Below are 27,140 nucleotides of genomic sequence, written 5' to 3'. Positions count from 1 at the left end.
TTGTACTTCAAATGATAGTCTCAAGAATACTCAACTCTCTCTCACAGATTTGGATATGGTGGAAAGATGATTTGAGTGGAAAGCAACTTGGGGAAGGCCAGAGATCAAGATTCTTGTGGTTGGATTGGAATATATTTGTCTCAACACATGAGTAGGTGGTTCTCTCTCAGAAAATGAATGCTGGACGTGTAGGCACATTCTGATGGCTCTCTCCACGAATGGAGGAAGGGTGGAGGGGTATATATAGCCTCCACACAAAATCTAACCGTTACATACAATTTACCAAACTTGCCGGGACCGAATAGTGAAACGCGGTCAGACAGATTTAGTTTAAAATGTGAACGTTAGGCTTTTCGGTGGGACCGACATGTCAATTTGGTGGGACCTATTGTGTTAGGGTTAGGGCATAATGTAATCTCGGTGAGACCGATCACATGAACTCGGGGAGACCAATTTAAACTCTATGGGACCGATCGCTCATTTCGGTGAGACCGAAAGGTTACGAAAAGGAAACAGAGAGTTTGCATTGCGAACTCGATGGGACCGATCACTCATCTCGGTTAGACTGAAATGTTACGTAGGGAAACAGAGAGTTTGCATTCCCATCTCGGTGAGACCGAGATCCCTATCGGTGAGACCAAACTGATTAGGGTTTCTGGCTATGGCTTTGTCAAATGAACTCGGTGGCACCGAATAGATCAAATCCGTGGGCCCGAGTTTGACTTTTGGTTTGGGACATATGAGGATATGAGAAAGTGGTTGAGGGATTTTGGAGCATATCACTAAGCATTTTGAGCAAGCAAGCCATTAAGAAACACCTCACCCCCTTTTACTAGTATTGGCTTTTCCTATGGACTCAATGTGATCTTGGATCACTTAAAATGAAAATGTAGAGTCTTGAGCATGTGCCAATATATGTCCTTAGCATTTTGAGGGGTCCACATCTCTAGTCCATGCCATGCCATTCATTGAACTTTATGCAATGATATCTTGAAATAAATATTAGTCAAATGAGCTATATGTTGTTAGGAATTACCAAAACCACCCAGGGATTAGTTTCACTTTCAGCCTCGCGGCGGCCCAAACCTGGGTAAAAATGCCCGCGTGATCTATGTCATGCTTCCTTACGCTTCTCCGCTCTTTGTGGAACGTGCCCATCCCCCCGCCAAACCAAAAGGGGATCTTGGTCCCATAGGTGGTCGTGCTTTCCATGACATCTTTGTCGCGCCAGGTAGGGGCATCACTTGCACGAACCCGAGAGCATGATCAGCGTGTCATCTTCACCGCCTTTTTCATCATTGACGGCTCCATCGACTATGGCGCCCAAGAACAAGTCTGGTGCCACAGCTCACCCGTCCACTTCAAAGGCCGCGCCACCCGCGGCTGCTGATGCCGCGGGGAATGCAGAGGCGCATGAGGACGTGGGCGCTACGGGGGACGTGGTCGGCGCAGGCGGTGTTGTCACCACCTCCCCCATGGCCGAAGAAGGAGCAGGAGGTACTAGAGAAGGACAACATCCTGGCGACCACGCGTCCGTAAGGTAAGGGTAGATAGATTATTCCTTGTGTCCCTCCTGGCCTAGCCAAGGGGCATAGTCGTGGCGGCGACGTTCATTCCGAGGCGAATCGCAACCATATGGCCACCCCCGCCATGGGTGCGGTCGCAGGACATGCACCGCCCCCAGAGCAAACTGGCCCAGCCAATGCTCCGAACGGAGTCGTTAGCCTGCACGCGCCATCACCTCGTAACCACGCCATTCCAACAACTGGTTCCCGACGACGAGAGCCCGGTGCAGCCACCGCCGGCACCATCAGGAGCCGGGCGACACTGTGGTCTACATCATCATCGCCGATGACAAGCACCACTTCAGAGGCTATGGCATGATCCCAGCTGCTGTTGAGGTTTCTGTCGGTAGCTGATCATATGGACAAGTGGAGAGCCACCATTCAGAGCCTGTTTGGCTTTGCTGAGGCCGGGGGATGACACCAAGCTGGCCCTCCACGGCCTCCCCAGACGACAACGGCGACTCATACTACTGTCCGTGCGGAAGGGCCCACGCTCATGGTGTAGTCCCTTCCATGGCAATCAATGCGGGAGCCACGAAATCAAGAACCTGATGACGTCTCGATGGCCTCTTCCGACCCTCAGGCGCATCAAGGCCAACAGCGGGCCCCAAAGGACAGGCGGAGGGAAGGCGTGCGCGTCTCTATCACGTGGCACCGCGACAACCACCACCGAACCAATGGGTGCGGTGGCCCCGACGTTTACGAGCCCGCGCTCGAAGATGTTGGGTGCCTTCCTTTCGAGGTTGGGTGCCCTGCCTTCACTCGTGAGCTGCAGCAAGTCCATTGGCCATCTTCTTGCACGTTCAAGCAAGAGATACCCGAGAAGTATGATGGGAGACTGAACCTGACAGTGTTCTTGAGCATCTACACCATCGCTGTTCAAGCTGCCGGGGGAAGAGATGAGAAGGCGTTGGCCAATTACTTCCCTTTGGCACTCAAGCCAAACGTGAGGTCTTAGCTGATGCACCTTCCGGAGAAATCCATTTCGACCTAGGCTGACCTGTGCCATGAGTTCATTGGCGCCTTCACGGGCGGCCATCAAGAACCAGGCTGGCCCAGCGATTTGCAGCTTCTCCAACAGAAAGAAGGAGAGACTCTACGAAAGTACTTGCAGAGACTCAGCCGAATCCACAGAAATGTCCTACATATCCACCTAGCAGCTGTGATAGCTGCCTTCCAATCCAATGTGCGCAACCACAGGATATGTTCCAAGATGAACATTCGGTTGCCCAAGACAGGGAAGGAGCTTTACACCTTGGTGGACAAGTGTGCTCGGGTGGAGGAAGGGAGGAAACTTCCTGGAGAGGAAGATTGCATCGACATCGACTCAGAGGATGACGACGAGTCCATCAGTCAGAAAAAGAGGAACAAGAAGTGCGACAAGAGGTGCAAGGATAAAGTAGTGCCGACAGTTCAGGAATCGGGCATGCCTAGTACCGGCAAGAAGGCTAAGGTTGAAACCCTCGGCAAGGAAGTTGTCGTGTGCACTGACTACCGGGAGGCTGTGGCTGCCGAGAAGGGTGGGAAAAGTGATGGACCGTATTGCAAGATTCATTGGACCGAGGGCCATGATCTCCAGGGATGTCATCAGGCTGAGAAGCTCGTCAAGAAGCAGAGGGCTGAATATGAGAAGCGTGATAAGGAAAAAGGTCAGAATGGCGCTGGCGGGAAGAGCTAAGGCGGTGAAGCAAATCGCCCCGGCAAGGCTCTTAGGAACCAAGGAAAACCCACCAGGGGCCAAGAGAAGGAGGATTACTATGAGGAAAGTGAAAGAGGGGATGAAGAGGAAACTAGCGAGCAGGAATTCCAGAAGGCCACTGACACCCCGTGCATTGATGGGGGTGCATCTCTGCACTCCTCTCACCACCAACTTAAACGGTGGGCACGTGAGGTCAATGTCGTGGAGCCAGCGGCAGAGTCTCGGAAGCCGCTCAAATGGTCACGCACGCCCTCATCTTTGAGGAAGAGGACCATCCTAACCGCACCACTGCGGTAGGATGCTTGCCGTTGTTGGTTTCACCAACAATCCGTAACCTCAAAGTCACAAAGATGTTGGTTGACAGCAGGGCCGGGTTGAATCTGATTTCCCTAAAGGTTATCAACAAGCTTCAGATAGCATAGGAAGAACTCAAGGTCATGGTCACATTTCAAGGAATTAACCCAGGTAGGAGTCATCCTAAGGGAAAAGATCACATTGCGAGTGACATTCGGAGGATAGTTGAACTATCGGACTAAGAAGGTTGTGTTTGATGTGGTTGACCGCCCCCTGCCGTACAATGGAACCATTGGACGCCCAACTCTAGCAAAGTTCATGGTGGCATCCCACTATGCCTACAACACTTTGAAGATGCCAGGGCCGGTGGGAGTCGTCTCCATTCCGTCAGACGAGAAGGACACAATTATTTGCGTGGAAAAGATGTATCGGGACGCTGTTGCGGCAGAGGCTGCAAAAGCCACAGTTCCTGCCAAGAAAACCAAAAGAAAGTAGAAGGCTAGTAGGGAAACCAGCAACGAGTCCGGGGAGCGTACCTCTTCGGAGTGTGCTGCGCCTATTGATGACTTGCCGGAGAGTTCCAACAGTTAGAGATCCAAAGCTGTTGCACCTCATGTGAACAAGGTCTCGGCAGGGCTGGCCGGCACTGATGGTACCTTTACTATCAGTGCCACCCTTGATGACAAACAGGAAAGTGCGCTCGTTGCCTTCCTGCAGGCGAATGTCGATGTGTTTGCTTGCCAACCATCTGACATCCCCGGTGTTCCCAGGGAGGTAATCGAGCACCACCTTGCTATCTACCCACATGCCCGACCCGTCAAGCAGAAGGTTCGGAAGCAAGCTTTGGAACGACAACAATTCATTGCAGAAGAAATCAAGAAACTTGAGGCAGCTGGTTTGGTCAGAGGAGTGTTGCATCCAACATGGTTAGCAAACCCAGTGGTCATACACAAGGCTAACAGGAAATGGAGGCTTTGTATAGATTTCACAAATCTCAACAAGGACCGCCCGAAGGACCCATTTCCCTTGCCGCGCATCGACCAGATTGTGGACTCCACTTCAGGTTGTGATTTGCTCTCTTTTCGGGATGCATACTCTGGATATCATCAAATCTTTATATCCAAGGAAGATGAAGAAAAGACCTCATTCATCACCCCATGTGGCACATACTGCCTCTTGCGCATGCCTTTCGGGTTAAAGAGTGTCGGGTCCACTTTTGCAAGAGCAGTCTAGATTGGTTTTGACTCACAGTTGCATAGGAACATTGAGGCTTATATGGATGATATTGTGGTCAAGACCAAGGACAGATCAAACCTCATTCAGGATTTGGAAGAGACATTTGCTAATCTACGCAAGATCAACTTGAAGCTAAACCCGGAGAAGTGTGTGTTTGGTGTTCCCTCCGGCAAGCTACTCGGGTTCTTCATGTCCCATCGTGGGATAGAAGCCAACCCTGATAAAATCAAGGCTATCGAGCAGATTCAGGAACCCAAGACGGTTAAGGATGTGAGGCGTTTGACAGGGTGTGTTGCCGCGCTTAGTAGATTCATGTCCAAGTCTGCCGAGTGCGCCTTGACGTTCTTCCAAATCTTGGAGAAGGTAGGACCCATGAAGTGGACCCGGGAAGCAGATACAGCCATGCAAGATTTGAAGACCTACTTGTCCTCCATGTCTACTTTGGTTGCGCCCAAACCACAAGAGTCATTGCTACTATACTTGGCGGCAACTAATCAAGTGGTTAGTGCAGCTCTTGTAGCACAGCGGGAAGTAGAAGAGATAGAGAGTGAGAACAACCCAACAAGGCCAGATATGGATCAAGACAAAGAAGGGCACGACAACGGAGAAAACCCCAAGGACGTGGCAAAGAAGAAAGTGGTGCAGCGCCCAGTGTACTTCGTCAACTCCCTCTTGCAGGGGGCTAGATCCAGGATACTCCAAAACCCTGAGGCTACTTGAAGAATAGTGGAGTGGGTATTGGAGTTTTACAGCTTTGGCTTAAAGTTTGAGAGCACATCAACAATCCAGAGCAGGGCATTGGCAGAGTTTATTGCAGAATGGTCGCCAACCCCGGATGAAGAGGTGCTGGAAACAGTTATTCCCAGCAAGGAAGCACCCGAAGAATGGATTATGCATTTCGATGGTGCCTTCTCCCTACAAGGTGTAGGCGATGGCGTTCTTTTCATTGCTCCCACTGGAGAGCACATGAAGTACGTCATCCAAATGCATTTTTATCGGGAAGAGGCGACCATCAATACAACAGAGTATGAAGGGCTCCTTGCCGGGCTCAGGATTGCCATAGAATTGGGGATCAAGAAGCTGATCATTCGAGGATATTCACAACTCACGGGGAGACAAGTCAACGAGGATGACCAAAGTCCATTGATGGAGGCATATGTTGAGGAAGTGAGAAGATTGGTGGAGCAATTTGACAGATTGCAAAGAGAGCACATACCTTGTGCGGAAAACAACATTGATGATCATCTGTCAAAGTGTGTTGCACAAAAACTTCCTGTGGAACTAGGAACTTTTGTTCTCCATCTTACTCAGCCCTCCGTATCCCCAATAACAATAGCCCAAAAGAGGAGGAAATTGGACTCCGGTAAGCCTCTCCTGATAGAGCCTTCTGGGGCTCCTAGTAGGGGCCCTGCCGGAAACAACTCCCCATCACTTGCCGGGCTGTACCCTCCTACCGGGCCACTAGTCCCCGTGGTCTAGGAACGTGCCCCCGTGGGGAGGTGCCGTTTGTCCTTGTTGCCAAGCCCCAAGCTCCAACTAGGGCAGGGCACATAGTCCACTTCATCCAAACTAGAGAACTTCCTGAAGAGTAAGAAGAAGCTGAAAGAGTAGCCTGGAGGGCCAGTATGTATCAGTTTGTCGATGACACACTATACAGAAGACGACCCAACAATGTGAAATTGAAGTGCATTTGCCGGGAAGTAGGAAGGGAACTGCTGGCAGAAATACACAAAGGCATGTGCGGCTCCCACATTGGATCAAGGGCGTTCATTGGGAAAGCATTCCGGCAAGGATTCTATTGGCCCACAACCCTCTAAGATGCGGTCGAGCTAGTCACCAAATGTGAAGCCTGCTAGTTCCATTCCAAGAACGACCATATGCCTACCCAAGCTCTTCAGATGTAACGCCCCATGAACGATGTGCCATGTGTCGTCCAGTCATTCGCTGTTGTTGCCTTGACATTGCTTGCGTGTCATGCATTGCATATCATGTCATCATGTGCATTTCATTTGCATACGTGTTCGTCTCATGCATCCGAGCATTTTCCCCGTTGTCCGTTTTGCATTCCGGCGCTTCGTTCTCCTCCGGCGGTCATTTCTACCTTTCTTTCATGTGTGGGGATTAAACATTTCCGGATTGGACCGAGATTAGTCAAGCGGCCTTGGTTTACTACCGGTAGGCCGCCTGTCAAGTTTCGTACCATTTGGACTTCGTTTGATGCTCCAACGGTTAACCGAGGGACCGAAAAGGCCTTGTGTGTGTTGCAGCCCAACACCCTTCCAAAGTGGCCCAAAACCCACTTGAACCTCCTCCATCATCTCGGTCGTTCGATCGCGATCGTGTGGCCGAAAACCGCACCTCTTTTGGACTCTCCTAGCACCCTCTACCTATATATATGTGATCCCCTGCGAAATATTCGCGGTACAAAACCTAGTCTCCCCCTTCCTCGCGCCGCCGGACACATCCCGCCGCGCCCAGACATGTCCACCCCGGCGCCACATCACTTCGGCCAACCAGAGGCTGCCACGTCAGCGCGGCCACCCCTCTCATCCACTCACGACGTGCCACATCACCACCGCACCCTATCTCTCCTCGCGCCGCCGCCGCGGCCTGTGGAGCCCATCCGGGGCCCGCGCGAGCCCGGATCTCGCCGCCGCCCGACCCGCTTCGTCTTGCCCAACGCCGGCCGGCCCCCGCCGCTTGCCGGACTCCACCACCTTCGCCGACGCCGACCATCGCCGCTAACCGGCCACTCTCTCACGCCGCCGAAGCCCGCGAGCATCTGCGCACGCTGCCGTTCCGCCCAGAGGCCCGAGCCCCGCCTCTTCACGCTCGTTCGCCGCCTCGTCTTCTCGTCGGCCGGCGACCTCGCCGGAGCCCGACCTCGTCAACCCGGGTGACCGGAATTTCAACCTCTCCACGCAGCGACCCCGGGTCGAGCTCTTTCGACCGCCCACGCCACGCGTCACCCGCGCCCCGATCCGGCGGCCGGTCGCCGGATCCGGCCGTCTGCACCACCACGCCGGAGTTCTGACCTCCTTCATCGCGGAGTAGCGCCGACGTCGCTGTTGACTTCGTCCCTGCCAGATCTGCACGGCTCCGTTCCTGTACGGCCACGTCCACCAAACCAAACACGTCGCCCGAGCCCGGAACTCCTTGTCCCGTACCACTTCGTCCATTTTCCCTGAGAGGTGGTAAATTCTACTAAGTCCCCGAGATTTCCACGTTTCATATGCACATGTTCATCGTGTCGTAACTTTGCATCCGTAGCTCTGATTCATGCATATAGCATATCAAAATGTTCGCCTCAGAGAGTACATCACTTCATCTCATTGCATCATTTTCATTTGAGTTCATCTTGATGCCCGAAAGGCTGTTAGAAGAGTGCTATTTGGGATTATTGTGAGATCTGCTGCTTCAATTAGATATTTGTCATTTTTGCCATGATTATTGTGTGCATGATATGCCCCTGAGCTCTACATATGTTTTGTTAAGGGTTTTGCCATCTTTCCAGAGGTGCAACCCATGTATTTATGATGTGTGTGGTGACTAGCACAAGCTTGCAAAGTGAGGCACTTGGTAATGCTGATTTCAGGGACTTAGCATTTCCACTAAGTCCTTGAGCTGTTTATCTCATTTGGCCATATGTTCATGTTGTTTCCTAGTGATCCGCACCTCTTTTGAGGATGATCAGCAAGGATGTTTTGTTAATCTTATAGTGCTCTATCGATCCATGTCTTTGTTTGCAATTATGGAGCACCCTAGCTTGAGTCAATCGAGCTCTACTTTTGTCATTCGTGAATCTGGGCAGATTGTCTACTTGTTAGCGATTTTGCCGATGATGTTGTAGTTGATCCGTGCATGCTATGTTATTGTTCTTGCCATGTCTAGCTTGTATTTTGTGTATTCTTGATGGATGTATTCTTAGTTTGTCATGAATTGCTCTGTAGTGAGTGCATCGAGCTCGTGAACATGCCTACTTGATATCTGATTTGCATGCTCCAGTTTTTCACTAAGTCTGTGATCTGATTATGTTTTTGCCATGTTCACATGCCTGCAATTGTATTTCCTGATCCCTTTTGGCTCAAGTTCACTAAGGGACTTTTGTTAAGCTCTTTGAGTAGCTCCATGCCATGCTTTACTTTGCCATGTTCAGGTCCTGTAGCATATAGTTTTCATGCTCCGAAGAGTGCTACATGATCTGAAATTCCAGACAAGTGTTAATTTCACCAAGTCTGAAATCTGTTTACCAAATGCATTTTTGCCATGCTTGTTTGAACCTGTTAATGGATGAATTAGCCGTAGCTCAGTTTTTATCTTTTGTTAAGCATCATGAATGGATCCCTGCCACGTATTTTGTTGTCATGTTTGGGTGCTGTAGCTTGTCCATCTCATTGCATTTAGATGGCTACTTGCTGTAAATCGCAGAACGTGGTCATATTTGTATCGCTTGCCATTTCCAAACCGTAACTCCGATTCCGGTGATCTTTATATCGTTTTCAAGCGATTTCATCTCATCTTTCCAGTGGAAACCTTGGATTTCCAAGTTGAGGCCAGGTTCATTCATTCCTTGTCAAATCATGCATATGCATCGCATACCGCATCCCGCATATCATATCATGTTCATGTGGTGGTTGTTTACTATGTTGTGTGCTTCTTTCCGGGGTTTGCTTCTTCGGGTTGATTCCGGTAACATCACGTTTGTGAGGAGCCGTTTGTCTACGTCCGTTTGTCTTCTTCATTGGACTCGTTCTTCTTCCTTGCGGGATTTCAGGCAAGATGATCATACCCTCGAAATCACTTCTATCTTTGCTAGCTAGATGCTCGCTCTTTTGCTTGCCTATGCTGCGATACCTACCACTTGCTTATCATGCCTCCTATTTTGTTGAACCAAGCCTCTAACCCACCTTTTCCTAGCAAACCGTTGATTGGCTATGTTACCGCTTTGCCCAGCCCCTCTTATAGCGTTGTTAGTTGCAGGTGAAGATTGAAGTTTGTTCCTTGTTGGAACATGGAGATGTTGTTCCTTGTTGGAACATGTTTACTTGTTGGGATATCACATTATATCTTATTTAATTAACGCATCTATATACTTGGTAAAGGGTGAAAGGCTCGGCCTTATGCCTAGTGTTTTGTTCCACTCTTGCCGCCCTAGTTTCCGTCATATTGGTGTTATGTTCCCGGATTTTGCGTTCCTTACGCGGTTGGGTTATAATGGGAACCCCTTGACAGTCCGCTTTGAATAAAACTCCTCCAGCAAGGCCCAACCTTGGTTTTACCATTCGCCACCTAGCCTCTTTTTCCCTTGGGTTAGGCCAGCCCAAGGGTCATCTTTATTTTAACCCCCCCGGGCCAGTGCTTGTCTAAGTGTTGGTCCGAACTGAGTAGACTGCGGGGCCACCTTGGGGAAACTTGAGGGCTGGTTTTACTCGTAGGATGTCTCATCCGGTGTTGCCCTGAGAACGAGATATGTGCAGCTCCCATCAGGATGTCGGCGCATCGGGCGGCTTTGCTGGACTTGTTTTACCATTGTCGAGGATGTCTTGTAGAACCGGGATACCGAGTCTGATCGGAATGTCTCGGGAGGAGGTCTATTCCTTCGTTGACCGTGAGAGCTTGTCATGGGCTAAGTTGGGACACCCTTGCAGGGATTTGAACTTTCAAAAGCCGTGCCCGCAGTTATGGGCAGATGGGAATTTGTTAATGTCCGGTTGTAGATAACTTGAACCTTAACTTCATTAAAATGAATCAACCGCGTGTGTAACCGTGATGGTCTCTTTCCGGCGGAGTCCGGGAAGTGAACACGGTGTTGGAGTTATGCTTGACGTAGGTTGTTTTAGGATCACTTCTTGATCATACTTTTATCGACCGTGCTTTGCTTTCTCTTCTCGCTCTCATTTGCGTATGTTAGCCACCATATATGTTAGTCACTTGCGGCAGCTCCACCTCATACCTTTACCTTACCCATAAGCTTAAATAGTCTTGATCGCAAGGGTGCGAGATTGCTGAGTCCCTGTGGCTCACAGATACTTCCAAAACCACTTGCAGGTGCCGATGAGTCTGTGCAGATGACGCAACCAAGCTCAAGGAGGAGCTCGATGAAGATCTTGTCCGTTGTGTTGTTCCGTTCTAGTCGATCAGTAGTGGAGCCCAGTTGGGGTCGATCGGGGACCTTTGTCACATTTGGTGTTCTTCTTTTATTTTGGTTTCGTAGTCGGACCTTGATTGTATTTGGATGATGTAATGCCTTATTCATGTATTTGTGTGAAGTGGCGATTGTAAGCCAACTATGTATCTTTTTCCCTTATGTATTACATGGGTTGTGTGAAGACTACCTCACTTGCGACATTGCTTTCAATGCGGTTATGCCTCTAAGTCGTGCTTCGACACGTGGGAGATATAGCCGCATCGAGGGCGTTACATCAGACAATCCCTTTGTTATGGTCGTTTTTGGTCTGGAGGCTCGATATCCTGGACCCTTTCCCCCGAGCTGCCGGGGGCTTTGATTTCTTGTTCATTGCCATCGACAAGTTAACAAAATGGATGGAAGTAGATTCCACGGGAAAGGTGACTGCTCAGTCAGCTATCAAGTTCTTGAAAGGATTGGTGTGCTGCTTAGGGGTCCCAGCCAGGATCATCACCGACAATGGCACCTAGTCACGAGCCGCGCCTTCATGAAATATGTTCAAGCCCTCAGAAGCAAGATCTCATTTGCCTCTGTTGCACATCCCAGAAGAAATGGACAAGCTGAAAGGGTGAAAGCTGAAGTGTTGCGAGGACTCAAGATAAGAACATTTGATAAGCTGTAGAAGTGCGGCAGGTGATGGATCGATGAGCTGTTGGTGGTTCTCTGGTCCCTCAGAATGACACCAAATTGAGCCACCAGGCAGACTCCCTTCTCCCTAGTCTATGGGGCAGAAGAAGTTATCCCCATGGAACTCATTTACGGGTCTCCCCGAGTGCTTGCCTACAATGAAGTAGCGCATGATCAGCACCAGCGTGACGACGCTGTGCTTCTCGAGCAGAACCGTCTCTGGGCTGCTACACATGCTGCACGCTACCAGCAAGCCCTGCGTTGTTATCATAGCTGCAGGGTTCATGCCCGGTGTTTTTAGGAAGGCGACCTTGTCCTTAGGTGCGTTTAGTCTACCAAGGGTGCAAACAAGTTGACACCGAAGTGGGAAGGCCCTTATCGGGTAGTACGAGTTACCAGTCCTGGCACAGTTCGTCTGGAGCCTGGAAATGGCATTCAATTGCAAAACTCATGGAATATTAAGCATCTCCGCAAGTGCTACCCATAAGGCGCAGCTGTCGGGCCCTGCCCGGCAGCCACCCTTTTGTACATGCCTTGCCTCACTTGCATGTAACCCCTTGTACAAAGCTAGGCGCAGACCCTGAGCAACAGAAAAATAAATGAAGCACTGGGGGCCCCCAACAAGTTGCATGCATGCATAAGCATTTCATGAGCATCGCATGTTCATGTAGATAAGATCGCATCTGGCATCATTTCCATCTACATAAACAACAGGCTCCTGCCGAAGACTTGGCCTCCAAGAGGAGATGTGATGCGAAGCATCCTACGGACATCACCATGTCAAGAGTCCATTTGGCAAGTGACACGTGCCACATCTACTTCATACATACAAAGGTGAATCATCTCTTTTACACGTGTCCACTTGTACATCTCTAGGATGGTATACTACTTGACCCCTCTCTCATGTGCCTACATAGGTGTGAGCGGAGCTACACATTCATCGAGAAGGAGTCCAAGAAGAAGAGAACATCTAAACCATCCAAGAAGGAAGCCTGGAAGCGGAGAAGGAAGCGCCAAGAAGAAGGCAGGAGCTCCCAGGCGACCCCGTGTGCACGGGCATGTACCGTGCCCACGGGACCCCCGTGTCCACGGGCCTCACGGACCCCGTGCGCACGGGCTCATGTGTCAGGTCTCTGGATACCCCGTGCGCACGAGCTCCACTTACCCCGTGCACACGGGGCCCCCTGTGCGTGGCTGATTGGGCATGGCCCTTGTATCCCCATCTCGTCCCTACTTACCCCTTCATCCATTGGACCTATATATACTCCTTCATCTCCTCCATTTAGACTTAGCTAAGAATAGATCTAGACATTAGAGCTTAGCTCATGTATCTCCCCTTGTGGGTTTCCTCTTGAGGGAGAAGACTCCCTTGGAGTGCAAGACCTCCTAAGGGAGAAGGATCCCTAGGATCATCAAGACCTCCAAAGGGAGAAGGATTCCCCAAGTGAATCATCAAGCCCTCATCTCATTAATAGGATTTGGGATGAACTCTACCATGTATCTTGTTTCCCTTTGATTGTTCATGTACCTTGTGGATCTTGTGTGTTTGTTGGTCTAGTGGATGTGTGATTGGGCTTGTTCTTGAGTGTTCTTCTTGGTTTCCCTCCTTGTGTTCATCTTGTTCTTGGGGATTCCCCCTCCAATTCGTGAAGGATCTCTCCATAGGGTTCCACCCTACAACAAGATGGAAAGATGAAGCCTACACTACGATCTCCGGCAAGCCCAAGATTGACTTGTTTGCATCACACATGTTGAACAATTGCTCTTTTCATTGTGTCGAGTGCCACGATATCTTCACTACACCATATGCACATTATGCTTGGATTGTCTAGCACTTGCCCCATGTGTTTAGACATCTAACTATATTTGGTGTTGTGAATGATTCCTATGCATACCATAGACCGTTTGTTGAGTGCTTTATGCATGCTTGCTATGACCTTGAGGTAGATGCTTATTCACTTGTCACACATATTGGCATATTAACCTCCCATTTGCATACTTGTTTCCATGATCTCTGTGAATGTGCTAAACTTATATGCTTAAATGCCATGCCACACTTCTTTGTCAAACCATATGCTATGCTTGATGACAACACTTGTTGGGTGAATCTCCTCTTGAATGCTTGGTTATGCTCTTACGCCAACCACATTTGTTTTTCCATGTGCTTGTTATCTTTGCTCCTTTTGAAGGAATTACAAGATGGTGCGAAATTGGAGAGTGCCCATTTGGAACTACAAGATGATGCATGCTTGGTGATCATCAAATCCTACAGGGCAACATCATCTCTTTCCCATGGTGATTTGGATTTCGATCCGAGGTCGGATCTTTCCCAAGGGGGAGGGGATGATGCGGAGCATCCTACGGACATCACCATGTCAAGAGTCCATTTGGCAAGTGACACGTGCCACATCTACTTCATACATACAAAGGTGAATCATCTCCTTTACACGTGTCCACTTGTACATCTCGAGGATGGTATACTACTTGACCCCTCTCTCGTGTGCCTACATAGGTGTGATCGGAGCTACACATTCATTGAGAGGGAGTCCAATAAGAAGAGAACATCTACACCATCCAAGGAGGAAGCCTGGAAGCGGAGAAGGAAGCGCCAAGAAGAAGGCAGCAGCTCCCAGGCGACCCCGTGCGCACGGGCATGTACTGTGCCCACGGGACCCCCGTGTCCACGGGCCTCATGGACCTCGTACGCACGGGCTCATGTGTCAGGTCTCTGGATACCCCATGCGCACGGGCTCTACTTACCCCGTGCACATGGGGCCCCCTGTGCATGGCTGATTGGGCTTGGCCCTTGTATCCCCATCTCGTCCCTACTTACCCCTTCATCCCTTGGACCTATATATACTCCTTCATCTCCTCCATTTAGACTTAGCTAAGAATAGATCTAGACATTAGAGCTTAGCTCATGTATCTCCCCTTGTGGGTTTCCTCTTGAGGGAGAAGACTCCCTTGGAGTGCAAGACCTCCTAAGGGAGAATGATCCCTAGGATCATCAAGATCTCCAAAGGGAGAAGGATTCCCCAAGTGAATTATCAAGCCCTCATCTCCTTCGTAGGATTAGGGATGAACTCTACCATGTATCCTGTTTCCCTTTGATTGTTCATGTATCTTGTGGATCTTGTGTGTTTGTTGGTCTAGTGGATGTGTGATTGGGCTTGTTCTTGAGTGTTCCTCTTGTTTTCCCTCCTTGTGTTCATCTTGTTCTTGGGGATTCCCCCTCCAGTTCGTGAAAGATCTCTCCATAGGGTTCCACCCTACAACATCTTGGTATCTAGAACCACGTTGGTCATGAAATTGGAGCCCCCCTCTTAGTTTTCTAGCCTAATTTTGCTTGTTCTTACCCAATTTCGAAAATTCCCCACAAAAAGAGCCATAACAAATATTTTGTGATTTGAAGTTCCTTGCGAGTTTTTGTTGATTTTGATCCGTGGATCTGGTGTCTAGCAAGTAGATCTAACTCCTATTGCGTCCCCATACCCCAATTTTTCTTCCCCCATCGAATTTGACAAGAAAATCACGAATTTTCCACCTACCCCGTACCCACAGGCCCCCGCACAGTCTCTGGTGACCCCTTGTGCTCGGTACGTGTACCGTGCACACGGGACCCCATGTCCACGGGCCCTCGACCCCGTGCGCACGACCCCCCGACAGCAGCCGTGAGCATTTCACGTTTTTGCCCATAACTTCCACTCGCGAACTCCGATTTGGGTGTTCTTTGGCTCGTTGAAAAGCTAGCGGCGTGTCCGAGCTGCTCATCTTGGTTTTACCACCATTTGCCTCCATCAAATTTTCTCCATTTTTATATCTTTTGCATAGGCTCTGCCATAACTTCCGCACCACCACATACAAATTCCGCCAACTAACCCATTTTGGTTCCTTTGGTATTTCTGGTTGTTTGAGATGGGATTTGAGTCTCCCAAGGTGTTCTGGCTACTTGGGGACGGTTACATCTTAATCCACCACCGGTGACTTGTATCGGTCCATCGACTACATCCACCACGAGATTCCACATCGACGACGACCATCCATCCTTTGAGACCATCTTCAACCGGAAGCAAGGCCGGTTACCCCCGACTTCATGAAAGGTTAAGTGTCAGGGCCGGGCCCATAGTGGTGTAGAGTGTGCTGCCCGCACAGGGCCCATCAATTTTAGGGGCCCCAAATTTTTTTATAAGCCTATGTGTGTATTCCTGTGCGCTGGGCCATGCATGGTGCTGGGCCACTGGTCCTTTGGGTGCTGAGTCGAGCGTCCCAGCCTCACAGGCCGCTCGATGCGTTAACTACTAGCCAGGATGTTACCCTAAAAGAATAGGTTAGGCCCCAGCGTGATTAACGCATTATTGGAGGCTGCCGGCCGCCGCTGCTGCTTCTTGCTCACTAGTCCTGATTAGATTTAGTCTGATTAAACTAGGCAACACTGTGTTGGGAAATTCTTCGTACCGCACTCCAATTGTTCGATGGTCAAGCCAACGAGTCAAGGTTTAGCACTAGCGAATTGTACATCCAAGTATTTATTATCTTTGATTGTGTGATCTACTATGCTATTGATTCATATATATGGCAACCGTGTGGGCACCTCTGATCGAAACCATGTAGGGGCATCGAGATGGTAGCAGATATCTATCGCATTCAGAGGCAGGTGAGATGGCACATCTAGACCAGATCAAAATCGATCGCATCCGGAATTCGCGACAGGCGACATGGTGATAGGCGGGGCAACGAGCCTGCCACTTCCGATTAACTTCATCTGATCGACATGTTCCTCTCGCAAAACAGATAGTGATGAGGACATCAATACCATTGTTACACCCACAGCTCCTGCTGCTATACATAGTGGACCAATTACTAGAGCTCGCGCACGCCAATTGAATTACCAGGTACTTACATTTCTTGGTAATGATTCTAATATTCATGAGAATATGACGTTGCCTAAATTGAATACATTTGTTTTGTTTACAAATGAAGGGCCTAGCATGGATTAGAAGGATGAACACTGGAGCAAGACCAAGCATGGAGATGATGGCATGCGCAAGGGGATCAAGAACAGAGTTACAAGTGATGATTTCAGGACTTTGAAGCCACCATAAGGAGTGCATGAAGCCTTGGATGAAATATACAAGATGCCACTTCATAAATTTCGTCCAGAGGCTATTCTAGGTGCTGCGTCACCTTATTACTGGGCCAGGCCCATGTATTTTCAAAATACTTAAGTATAGGCTATTTTTAGAGTCCTTATGTAACACCCTCGATGCGACTAGATCTCCCACGTGTCGAGGCACGACTTAGAGGCATAATCGCATTGAAGGCATATGTCGCAAGTTAGGCAATCTTGACAAACATCCCATGTAATATAAATAATAAAAGGGGAGATAACATAGTTGGCTTACACTCGCCACGTCAATCAAGGTACATAAATAACATTACATCATCAAAACACTCATGGCCCGACTACGGCGGCAAAATAAAAGATAACCCAACATGCGACACGGTCCCGATCACCCCAATAGGGCACCACTACTGATCATCAGGAAAGGAAACATAGTATTGTTGAGAGTCCTCGTCGAACTCCCACTTGAGCTCGAGCGCGTCACCTGGAGCGGAATCATCAGGCCCTACATCTGGTGTAATAGTAATCTGTGAGCCACAGGGACTCAGCAATCTCGCACCCTCGCGATCAAGACTATTTAAGCTTAATAGGTATGGCAAGGTAAATATGTGGAGCTGCAGCAAGCGACTAGCAAATATGGTGGCTATCCTGTTCGCAAAAGAGAGCGAGAAGAGGAGGCAAAGCACGAGCGAGAAACTAGAGGACAACCTGCGCAAGCATTACTCCAACACCGTGTCCACTTCCCGGACTCCGCCGAGAAGAGGCCATCACGGTAACCACACGGTTGATTCATTTTAATTAAGTTAAGGTTCAAGTTATCTACAACCGGACATTAACAAATTCCCATCTGCCCATAACCGCGGGCACGGCTTTCGAAAGTTCAAATCCCTGCAGGGGAGTCCCAACTTAGCCCATGACAAGCTCTCACGGTCAACGAAGGAATAGACCTCCTCCCGAGACGTTCCGATCAGACTCGGTACCTCGGTTCTTCAAGACACTTCGACAGGTTAAAACAAGACCAGCAACACCGCCCGAATGTGCCGACAAATCCCGATAGGAGCTGCACATATCTCTTTCTCAGGGCACACTCAGATTGTCTAGGTACGGGTAGGCCAGCCCAGAGTTGCCCCTGGTGGCCACCGGCAGCTGACAGGTGGACCAACACTCAGAGGAGCACTGGCCCGGGGGGGTTTAAAATAAGATGACCCTCGGGCTCCGGAAACCCAAGGGAAAAAGAGGCTAGGTGGCAAATGGTAAAACCAAGGTTGGGCATTGCTGGAAAAGCTTTAATCAAGGCGAACTATCAAGGGGTTCCCATTATAACCCAACCGCGTAAGGAACGCAAAATCCGGGAACATAACACCGATATGACGGAAACTAGGGCGGCAAGAGTGGAACAAAACACTAGGCGAGAGGCCGAGCCTTCCACCCTTTACCAAGTATATAGATGCATTAAGATAACATGGCAATATAATGATATCCCAACAAGTAAATAAATGTTCCAACAAGGAACGGCCTCCAATCTTCACCTGCAACTAGCAACGCTATAAGAGGGGCTGAGCAAAGCGGTAACATAGCCAATCAACGGTTTGCTAGGACATGGTGGGTTAGAGGTTTGACATGGCAATTTGGGAGGCTTGAAAGCAAGTGGTAGGCATCGTAGCATTGGCATAGCAAAAGAGCGAGCATCTAGCAAAGCAAAGATAGTAGTGATTTCGAGGGTATGATCATCTTGCCTGCAAAGTTGTCAGAGTTGACTGGATCCTCGAAAGCAAACTCAACGGGCTCCTCGTTAGCGAACTCGTCTCCCGGCTCTACCCAAACAAGACAAACAAGCAAACGGAACACAATCAACCACGTGCAAAGCTCAAACAATATGATGCAAAGATGGTATGCTATGCGGGATGCGATGCGGGATGCATATGCAAGATTTGACAAGGATGCATGAACCTGGCCTCAACTTGGAAATCCAAGTGTGCCACTGGAAAGATGAGATGAAATCGCTTGAAAACGATATAAAGAACGCCGGAATCGGAGTTACGGTTTGGAAATGGCAAGCAATTCAAATATGACACCGGTCTGCGATTTACAGCAAGTAGCCATCTAAATGCAATGAGATGAACATGCTACAGCACCCAAACATGGCATCAAAATACATGGCAGGGATGCATTCAAGATGCTTAACAAAAGTCTAGCACTGAGCTACGGCCAATTCATCCATTAACAGGTTCAAACAAGCATGGCAAAAATGCATATGGTAAACAGATTTCAGACTTAGTGAAATTAACACTTGTCTGGAATTTCAGATCAGGTAGCACTCTTCGGAGCAACAAAACTACATGCTACAGGACCTGAACATGGCAAAGTAAAGCATGGCATGGAGCTACTCAAAGAGCTTAACAAAAGTCCCTTAGTGACCTTGAGCCAAAAGGGATCAGAAAATACAATTGCAAGCATGTGAACATGGCAAAAACATAATCAGTTCTCAGACTTAGTGAAAACTGGAGCATGCTGAAAACAGATATCAAGTAGGCATGTTTACGAGCTCGATGCACTCACTACGGAGCAAGTCATGACAAGCTAAGCATACACCCATCAAGAATACACAAAATGCAAGCTAGACATGGCAAGAACAATAGCATAGCATGCACGGATCAACTACAACATCATCGGCAAAATCGCTAACAAGTAGACAATCTGCCCAGATTCACGAAGTAGCAAAAGTAGAGCTCGATTGACTCAAGCTAGGGTGCTCCATAATTGCAAACAAAGACATGGATGGATAGAGCACTACAAGATTAACAAAACATCCTTACTGATCATCCTCAAAAGAGGCACGGATCACTAGGAAACAACATGAACATATGGCCATATGAGATAAACAGCTCAAGGACTTAGTGGAAATGCTAAGTCCCTGAAATCAGCATTACCAAGTGCCTCACTTTGCAAGCTTGTGCTAGTCACCACACACATCACAAAAATACATGGGTTGCACCTCTGGAAAGATGGCAAAACCCTTAACAAAACATATGTAGAGCTCATGGGCATATCATGCACACAATAATCATGGCAAAAATGACAAATATCTAAATGGAGTAGCAGATCTGACAATTATCTCAAGTAGCACTCTTCTAACAGCATTTCGGGCATCAAGATGAACTCAAATGAAAATGATGCAATGGAATGAAATGATGTACTCTCTGAGATGAACATTTTGATATGCTATATGCCCAAAACGGAGCTACGGATGCAAAGTTATAGCATGATGAACAGGAGCATATGAGCTAGGGTTTCGGGCAAAAGTCAACCCAAACGGATCTAGATCTGAGATCCGGCAGCACGCTTCCCGAGGTTCGCCGGAGATGCACTGTAGCTGGCCGGAGCTTGTCGAGGACGCCGGAAGGGCGTCCGGAGCTTGTGGCGCGAGGAGAAGGCGGCGCGGCGCGGAGGCGCTCGGCGACGAGGCGGCGCGGGGCGGCGCGATGAGGCGGCGGCCGGCACGCGTGACCGGGGGGGGGAGGAGACGCGGCGGCGGGGCGAGCACGGCGGCCGGCGAGGAGGAGAGCGCGGCGCGGCGAGGCGGCGCGCGGGGACGGCGGCGGAGAGGGGGCCGCGGGGGCCGCCTCGGGCCGGCGGGCCGGCGGCGGTGGAAGTGGCCGGCCACGTGGCGGAGGCGGTTGGCGGCGGCGGCGGCGACGCGTCGGCTCCGTCCGGACGTGTCCGGCGGCGGCGGATGAGATTTTAGGGTTTCGGGGAGGGGATCCGATTTGGAAGGGGGTCTTATATAGGCATAGAGGGAGCTAGGAGAATCCAAATGAGGTGCGGTTTTCGGCCACGGGATCATGATCGAACGCTCTAGATGATGGAGAGGGTTTTGGTGGGTTTTGGGCCAAATTGGAGGGGTGTTGGGATGCAACACACACGAGGCCTTTTCGGTCCCTCGGTTAACCGTTGGAGTATCAAACGAAGTCCAAATGGTACGAAACTTGACAGGCGGTCTACCGGTAGTAAACCAAGGCCGCTTGGCAAGTCTCGGTCCAATCCGGAAATGTTTAATTCCCACACACGAAAGAAAGGTAGAAATGACCACCGGAGGAGAACGAAGCGCCGGAATGCAAAACGGACAACGGGGAAAATGCTCGAATGCATGAGATGAACACGTATGCAAATGCAATGCACATGATGACATGATATGAGATGCATGACAACGACAACAACACACGGAGACAAAAACCCGAACCCGAGAAAATAAAATAACTTAAGCCGGAAACGGCAAGAGTTGGAGTACAAATTGGGAAAGTCATATCCGGGGTGTTACAACACTCCACCACTACGAAAGGATCTCGTCCCGAGATCTAGGACTGAAAGAACGCCGGGTACTCAGAACGGAGGTGATCCTCGCGTTCCCAGGTAGCTTCACGGTCGGAATGGTGTGACCACTTGACTTTGAGGAATTTGATTGACTTGTTGCGAGTCTTGCGTTCAGTCTCTTCAAGAATAGCAACTGGGTGCTCACGATAGAGAGATCTTCTTGGAGCTCAATGTCCTCGAAGTTGACGGTGCGGTCAGGAGTCTTGAAGCACTTTCGGAGCTGAGAGACATGGAACACATCATGAACATTTGCAAAGTTTGAAGGAAGCTCGAGTTGATAGGCGAGATCGCCTCTCTTGCTGACAATCTTGAAAGGTCCCACGTATCTGGGGGCAAGCTTCCCTTTGATACCGAAGCGACGAGTACCTTTCATAGGAGAGACGCGGAGGTAAACATGATCTCCGATCTCGAAAGCCAAATCACGGTGCTTACTATCATAGTAGCTCTTCTGGCGGGATTGGGCTGCTTTGAGGTTATCTCGAATGACTTTGCACATTTCCTCTGCCTCTGTGATTAAGTCATTTCCCAAAAGCTGACGTTCACCGGTTTCAGACCAGTTGAGAGGGGTACGGCACTTCCTGCCATACAGAATTTCAAATGGGGCCTTGCCCGAACTTGCTTGAAAACTGTTGTTGTAGGAGAATTCAGCATAAGGAAGACAATCCTCCCACTTCATGCCGAAGGAGATCACACAAGCCCTGAGCATATCTTCAAGAATCTGGTTGACACGCTCGACTTGACCGCTAGTTTGAGGATGGAAAGCTGTGCTGAAGCGGATGTTGGTGCCCATGGCCTTCTGAAAAGAATCCCAAAACTTGGAGGTAAAGATGCTGCCACGGTCTGAAGAGATCACTTGTGGAATACCGTGCAGAGAGACAATTCGAGAGGTATAGAGTTCCGCCAATTGAGCTGCAGTGATTGACTCTTTGATAGGCAGAAAGTGAGCCACTTTGGTGAGTTTGTCGATGACAACGAATATAGCATCATTGCCACGCTTGGACTTTGGAAACCCAGTCACGAAGTCCATTTCAATGTGGTCAAACTTCCATTCTGGAATGGCAAGAGGTTGGAGGAGACCAGCTGGCCTTTGGTGTTCTGCCTTCACTCTTCTGCAGACATCACATTCATTCACGAATTGAGCAATCTCGCGCTTCATTCGAGTCCACCAATAAGCCTGCTTGAGGTCCTGATACATCTTCGTGCTCCCAGGGTGGATGGAGAGGAGAGAATTGTGAGCCTCGTTCATGATCACTTTACGGAGGTCACCTTTGGGTACAACAATACGATCCTCGAAGAAGAGAGTGTCCTTGTCATCAAGGCGGTAGCACTTGTACTTGGGTTGACTCTTGGCAATCCCAATCTTCACCTTTTTCACCATAGCATCAAGAAGCTGGGCTTGGCGAATCTGGTCTTCCAAGGTAGGAGAGACTTGAAGGTTGGCGAGGAAACCTTGAGGAACAACTTGCAGATTAAGTTTGCGGAAAGCTTCACAAAGCTCGGGTTGATAAGGCTTGAGAATCAGACTGTTGCAATAAGCCTTTCTGCTCAATGCGTCAGCAATCACATTGGCCTTGCCTGGAGTATACTCGATACTCGGATTATACTCTTGAATCATTTCGACCCATCGAGTTTGCCTGAGGTTGAGATTAGGCTGAGTGAAGATGTACTTGAGACTCTTGTGATCAGTGAAAATGTCCACTTTTCTTCCCAATAAGAGATGTCTCCAAGTCAAAAGAGCATGCACAACTGCCGCCAACTCGAGATCATGAGTGGGGTAGTTCTTCTCATTGGGCTTCAACTGGCGAGAGGTATAAGCAACAACTTTCTTCTCTTGCATCAACACTGCGCCAAGACCTTGGAGAGAGGCATCACAAAAGACCTCGTACGGCTTGGATTCATCAGGCGGAGTCAGAACTGGAGCAGTGATCAATTTCTCTTTCAAAGTGTTGAAAGCAATGTCACACTCCGGAGACCAAACGTACTTGACGTGCTTCTGGAGAAGATTTGAGAGAGGCTTCGCGATCTTAGAAAAGTTTTCAACGAATCTTCGGCAATAGCTTGCGAGACCGAGGAAGCTACGGAGTTGCTTCACGTTCTGAGGAGGTTCCCAATTTACAATTGCAGACACCTTCTCAGGATTCACCGCAATGCCCTTGGCAGAGATGATATGACCAAGATAAAGAACCTCATCGAGCCAAAATTCACACTTGGAGAACTTGGCGTAGAACTGTGTTCCCTGAGCTTATCGAGTACCAAACGCAAGTGCTTGGCATGATCTTCCTTGTTCTTCGAGAAAACCAGAATGTCGTCGAGATAGACCAAAACGAAGTCATTGGTGTAGGCGTTGAAGATGAAGTTCATCATGCGAGAGAACGTCGGAGGAGCGTTGACGAGGCCAAAAGACATGACAGTGTATTCATATGAACCGTAGCTTGTCATGAAAGCCGTCTTGGGAATATCTTGCTCACGGATTCGAATCTGATGATAACCCATACGGAGATCAAGCTTGGAGAATACTTGGGCACCTTTGAGTTGTTCGAACAGCTCGTTGATGTTGGGAAGTGGGTATTTGTTCTTGATGGTCTTCTTGTTCAATGGACGGTAATCAACACAAAGTCGGTCCGTTCCATCCTTCTTCTTCACAAAAAGAACACCACAACCCCACGGAGAAGAACTAGGCCGGATGAGACCCATTCTCTCTTGAATATCGAGTTGCTTCTTCAGCTCCTTCAACTCTTCAGGTCCGAGCTTGTAAGGACGCTTGCACACAGGTTCCGTGCCAGGCTCAAGATCAATAACGAATTCAACTGGCCGGTGCGGAGGCATTCCTGGAAGCTCTTCTGGAAAGACGTCTTGATATTCGCAAACGACTGGAATCTGCGAGATAGCATCCAGTTCACCCTTCTCATTGAGAGAAAACAGACGGATGGTATTATCCCAAGCGGCAAATACAATTACATCCTCAGACGAATGAGTCAATTGGATCTGCCTTGCTGCACAATCAAGCTGAGCCTTTTGCTTAGAAAGCCAATCCATCCCGAGAATAAGATCAATATCCGAGTCACCAAGAAACGTAGGAGAAGATAGAAACTTGTAGTCACCCAAGGTGATAGTAACATCCGGAGCAAAGGAGTTAGCATGCATGCGCCTACCGGAAGAGACAACTACTAATGGACTAGGCAAAATTTGCAGAGCCAAACCATTCTTAGATGAAAACGGTCTTGAGATGAAACAATGTGATGCACCCGTGTCAAAAAGAACTTTTGCAGGAACATCATTAACAGGAAGGTTACCCATGATGACATCTGACGAATCCTCTTCCTGAGCTGCGTTCATCAAATTGACCTTGGCGTGCTTGGGGTTATGCTTGACCACAGCTGTACTTGCCGATCTGACAGGAGGAGGAGGAGGAAGACGCCTCTGGTTGAAACACTTGTTGGCATAGTGACCCTTCTGTTGGCACTTGTTGCACGTGACCTCTGAAAGCGGACGGTGATACGGAGCACTCGATCTTGGAGCTTGAGACGAAGTCTTGTTCTGAAAGCCAGGGTTGGGTGGGTGGGAAGATCCACTGGCACCTTTGCTCTTCTGCTGATACGGCTGACGGGACGGAGGAGGAGGAAGCCAATACTTCTGTTGCTTGGCCACTTGAGTAGAGGAAGAAGGAGTAACATCTCTGACTCGCTTCTTGGAAGCATCACACCTCAGTTGAGCGGCCTCTTGCTTCAATGCCATGTTGTAGAACTCATCGTACCTCAAGGGCTCAAAGAGAACAAGAGCTAGCTGAATTTCTTCTCTGAGACCACCCCTGAACTGGTATATCATGCTCTTCTCATCAGGACGTCCTGCTTGGCAAAGCGGGCGAGCTTCTGAAACAACTTGTTGTAGTCATAGACAGACAAAGAGCCTTGCTTCAGGTTGCGTAATTCCTCACGCTTTCTTTCAACCACGCTCTGAGGGATATGGTGAGCTCTGAAATCTTGACGAAATTCATCCCAAGTGATAACACGTCCACCTCTGGAATCCTTGTACTGCTGGAACCATTCTGCAGCTTGATCTTTGAGTTGGAAGGAAGCGAACTTGACAAAGTCCTCAGGCCTGACGTTACTGCACTCGAAATGCTTGCACAGATCCACAAGCCAATCGTCAGCATCGGTTGCCTCAACACAATTGCTGAAAGTCTTTGGCCCGTTAGCAAGGAACTGGTTGAGTGTAGCAAAGTGATTCTGATTGTTGCCTTGGTTCCCTTGGTTGCCTTGATTGCGCTCTTGAGAATTTGCATGATCAACTGTGTGTTTGCATTGGTTGCGGCCATCACAGCTTGCCATGCCTCCGGAGGAGGTGGAGGTGGTGGCGGATCAGGATTCGGAGTCGTGCGCGTTGGAGGAGCCATCCTGAAGAGGTTGACATCCATTAGCACATTGATAGACAAATATTGAAGCTGAATCCAACGGAATGAAAATTGCAACATATAGTCTTCACATCCGAACAAAATGAACGAATGCATTCCTCTTGAAATGGTCACATATCCATAAATTGAGAAGCCACTTAGAATTTAGGTAGAGAAATAAATCAACAAGGTACGGATCAAGAACGAATAATCGGTAAGAAATCCCAATCTCAAACCAATATCCGTGGAAGAAGAACTAGAGCTACTAGAATTCCCACCTATGAAACTCCCGAACCTTTCCGGTTATGCAATCAGGTGTTGGGGATACAGGGGAAGCATAATATCTCACCCAAATCTAGCAAATCCTACATCCAGCTGTATCCATCCTTCAACACATAACCGAGAAAAACTTCGGAAACCATCTACCTCAACCTTCGAAAAGCATCCGTTATACAAGTTATGGCGATACTCCCGAACTCCCGCCCCAGTACTGGGTGGCGTCGAGGTTATCTCACCAACGAACTGCATAAAAGAGATTTTCGATGTCGGCGTACTAAACTCAGGTATTCCAGAACTGCAACGATAAAATTATGACGACAACACCTCAGAGCTCAACTCCCCGGGACACTTCCACAAAACCCCTGACAGGAGGCACCAACACAATGTTCTCGTCATAAAACCATCGGAACGATTCCAAGATACCCGCGTGATCCTAAATTTTTTTTGTGAAATTTGAGAAGAGAAGAGTCAAAACTCTACGTCAGGATGCCTTACCAGAGCGATGAGGAGACTGGGAAGTAAAAAGAATTCCTAAACTCTCCGATATATAATTCCTAAATGACTCAAAACATTTTTCTACACACAACTCGGCCGCTAATAACGATCAAGCAATGTGGCTCCTAAGGTCGGGGAAGGCTCTGATTACCAACTTGTAACACCCTCGATGCGACTATATCTCCCACGTGTCGAGGCACGACTTAGAGGCATAATCGCATTGAAGGCATATGTCGCAAGTTAGGCAATCTTCACAACATCCCATGTAATATAATAATAAAGGGGAGATAACATAGTTGGCTTACACTCGCCACGTCAATCAAGTACATAAATAACATTACATCATCCAAACACTCATGGCCCGACTACGGCGCCAAAATAAAAGATAACCCAACATGCGACACGGTCCCGATCACCCCCAACTGGGCGCCACTACTGATCATCAGGAAAGGAAACATAGTATCGTTGAGAGTCCTCGTCGAACTCCCACTTGAGCTCGAGCGCGTCACCTGGAGCGGAATCATCAGGCCCTACATCTGGTGTAATAGTAATCTGTGAGCCACAGGGACTCAGCAATCTCGCACCCTCGCGATCAAGACTATTTAAGCTTATAGGTAAGGCAAAGTAAATATGTGGAGCTGCAGAAAGCGACTAGCAAATATGGTGGCTATCCTGTTCGCAAAAGAGAGCGAGAAGAGGAGGCAAAGCGCGAGCGAGAAACTAGAGGACAACCTGCGCAAGCATTACTCCAACACCGTGTCCACTTCCCGGACTCCGCCGAGAAGGGGCCATCACGGTAACTCACACCGTTGATTCATTTTAATTAAGTTAAGGTTCAAGTTATCTACAACCGGACATTAACAAATTCCCATCTG

Source organism: Triticum aestivum, chromosome 4A (assembly GCF_018294505.1).
Source record: "Triticum aestivum cultivar Chinese Spring chromosome 4A, IWGSC CS RefSeq v2.1, whole genome shotgun sequence".
NCBI classification, from domain to species: domain Eukaryota; kingdom Viridiplantae; phylum Streptophyta; class Magnoliopsida; order Poales; family Poaceae; genus Triticum; species Triticum aestivum.
This window is presented reverse-complemented; position numbering follows the sequence as displayed.